Below are 2,831 nucleotides of genomic sequence, written 5' to 3'. Positions count from 1 at the left end.
CTTTCCTGAAGAAACCACAGTAAAGCTGAGATGTGAAGCAGAAGGAAGAGGAAGCCAGGCAAAAGGGTGTCATTTTAGGCAGAAGGAATGCCATGAGACAAAGGCTGGAGAGAAAAAGGATCTTTGAGAAATCAATATAAAAAAAAAAAAAAAAAAAAAAAAAAAAAAAAAAAAACCAGAGAGAAAAAGAAAAGGGTGGGAAGATTTGTGTATGTTTTTTTACTTCCCTCGTGCTTTTACTTTTGAAATTTCTGTATTCAAACATATTGAATAAATAATTAAGGGTCATTCAGCTCTTGCTTGAATGCCTCCAAAGATGGGAAACTCAGCACCTTGTACAGCCACCAGTCACACTTGTGGACAGAGCTGATTGTGAGCTATTTCTTCCAAAACATGCCTGCAGAAGGTCTCATCCACAGGTCCTAGTTCTGATCTCAAAGACTGTAACTGCCTCTGCCGTGGGCCAGCCTCTCAAATACGTGAAAATTGTTTATTATGCAATTATGCCACCTTATCCCCATCTACTGTCAAGTCTAGGTTGAGAGCACCCCAGCTCGTTCAAGTTTGCTCCTCTCACATTTGGGGTGCCCGCTCCTTTGGTCAAAGTCCTTCCAGAGTGGGACTAAAGGTCACTGGCCTAGGGCTGCCATTTTTCTTGATTAAGATCCTGTATTCATGTAGACTGTTGAGTCAACTCCAACTCCAACATCTTTAGCAGTCTCCTGAGTGTGCGACATGACAACTAATTCATTCATTTAATAAATAATTATAAATGCTTGTTAGTGTGCTGTATACCAGGGGAATATGTCTGAGCATGATGGACATGTCCTTTATTTGATAAATAATTATCAAATGCCCACTATTAGGCAACACACAAGAAGGGGTACTGGACCAATGGCCGTAGTCCTTCTCCAGCAGGTCTGTAAGTGACTGAACAATGATGGTATGCCACGCTTTTACTTCACAATTAGTGTCATGGTGGGATAACTGTTACTGGCATGGTGTTTGTATTAATCACGTCCCTAACATACTGGTTGAAGGAGCTCTGGTGGCGCAGAGCTTAAAGCATTTGACCACTAACCAGAAGGTTGACAGTTCAAATCCACCAGCCACTCTGCAGAAGGAAGACTGGGCAATCTACTTCTGTAAAGATTTACTGCCTCAGAAACTCAAAGGGGGTCGCTATGAGTCAGAATCAACTCAATGGCAGTGAGTTTTTTTTTTTTTAAACACATTGGTTTGGGGATTCTTGTCCCAGTTCACCTCCACCAATCCTTGATGAGCCTGGAAGACCAAAGAGACCTTGACCTTTTTCAACAATGGTTTGGGAGCTTCATTTAAGCTTGGTGGGAGTGGGGGTTTCTAACAATACCCTCATCTAAATAAGAACTTTAATAATGAACTTCAGGTGGCACAACGTTTTGCCCTGGACTATCAACTTAAAAGTTTCCTTGTTCAAAATCACCCAGCAGTGCTGTGAAAGAAAGACCAAGCAACTGCTTCCACAAAGATTGTTGTTATGTGCCGTGAAGTCGGACTCGACTCATAGCGACCCCTCCTTGGGTTTCCGAGGCGGTATCACTATGGAAACAGACAGCCCAGGCTTCCTTCCATGAAAACCCTATGGAGCAGTTCTACTCTGGGGTCACCATGACTGGGAATGGACTTGGCTGCAACAAGTTTGGTTTTTGGTTGGTATAAATGAATCGGCAAAGGAAGCTCATTTTAAACACAGGCTACACACTAGACTAGAAAACTCCAGAGCGGAAAGGAAGCCCTAGCTTTGCGGGCAGGATGGGGTTAAGATGAGCCTTCACGGACCCGCACCACTGCAGCTTTGGAAGGCCATTGACAGCAAGAACCATTTAAATTAAATTAAATTTAGTCAGCTCCAAAAGGAAACACGTGTAATGTTAATTTCATGGGTGTACCAATGTGTAAACTTAACAGATGATACTTAAATGAGAAAGGCAGAGAAATGACATTTGGTTAAATAATGCATCAGTGGGTAGAATTTGTTGAAACTGCCATTAACAAAATGTGAGCACAATTCAAAGTCGAGCGAGCTGTCAGGCCAGCCAGGCCATCCTCGCGTTCTCACTGCAATGTGGCTGCCAGCGGTAGTGGGCGGCCCAGGCTGGGGGCAGTCTGGATGAATTTAAGGACTTGGGCCCATGTCTGTGTTGACTTTTGATGCTTTGCCAGCGCCTGTTTGCCTGGGCACACACAATCATCTGTTCCTCTCTCCAACTATGACTAAAATCTCACCCTGGGCAGGAAATGTGCCTTCGCTGCTTTATTTTCTTGTCTTCAAAGCATCAGATGAACTCCTGAAACTATTGCCCAGAGATAATCTTTAAACCTTAAACCCAAAAATATCCCTTCAAGTCTCCTTAAAACCAAACAATTTAGCTTAATGACTAAAAAATGTCTGCCTTGAACACTACTGTCTTTTAAGAACTGTCAATATGTGATCAAATGGAGCTCTGCTGTAGTAGTTAGGGCATTTGGCTGCTAACCAAAAGGTTGGTGGTTTAAACCCACTAGCCACTCTGTGGGAGAAAGGTGAGGCAACCTGCTTCTGTAAAGATTTATAGCCTTGGAAATCCAGTGGGGTCACTCTGAGCTGGAATTGACTTGACAGTAGTGAGTTTGGTTTATATGGGATCAAAGTGATGACAGCAAGTCAAAAGATTAGACAGGAACCTTAGGGGGGCAGTGAGTTAATGTTGCTGAGGAAAGAACAACTCAGAAAAGAAGGGTGAGAGGTCGTACAACTCAAAGAATGTAATCAATGTCACTGAATTGTGCATGTGGATACAGGTGAATTG

At 43.0% G+C, this 2,831-nt stretch overlaps 1 protein-coding gene across 1 annotated transcript in view; it reads right to left on the bottom strand.

The window, feature by feature from the left end:
- XYLT1 (xylosyltransferase 1) overlaps positions 1–2,831 on the bottom strand; it is a 199,832-nt gene that overhangs the window by 151,650 nt on the left and 45,351 nt on the right. The gene's annotated exons all lie outside the window — the stretch shown is intronic.

Source organism: Orycteropus afer, unplaced genomic scaffold (genome assembly GCF_000298275.1).
Source record: "Orycteropus afer afer isolate SDZICR_OR568_19922 unplaced genomic scaffold, OryAfe1.0 scaffold00281, whole genome shotgun sequence".
Taxonomy (NCBI): domain Eukaryota; kingdom Metazoa; phylum Chordata; class Mammalia; order Tubulidentata; family Orycteropodidae; genus Orycteropus; species Orycteropus afer.
This window is presented reverse-complemented; position numbering and strand designations above follow the sequence as displayed.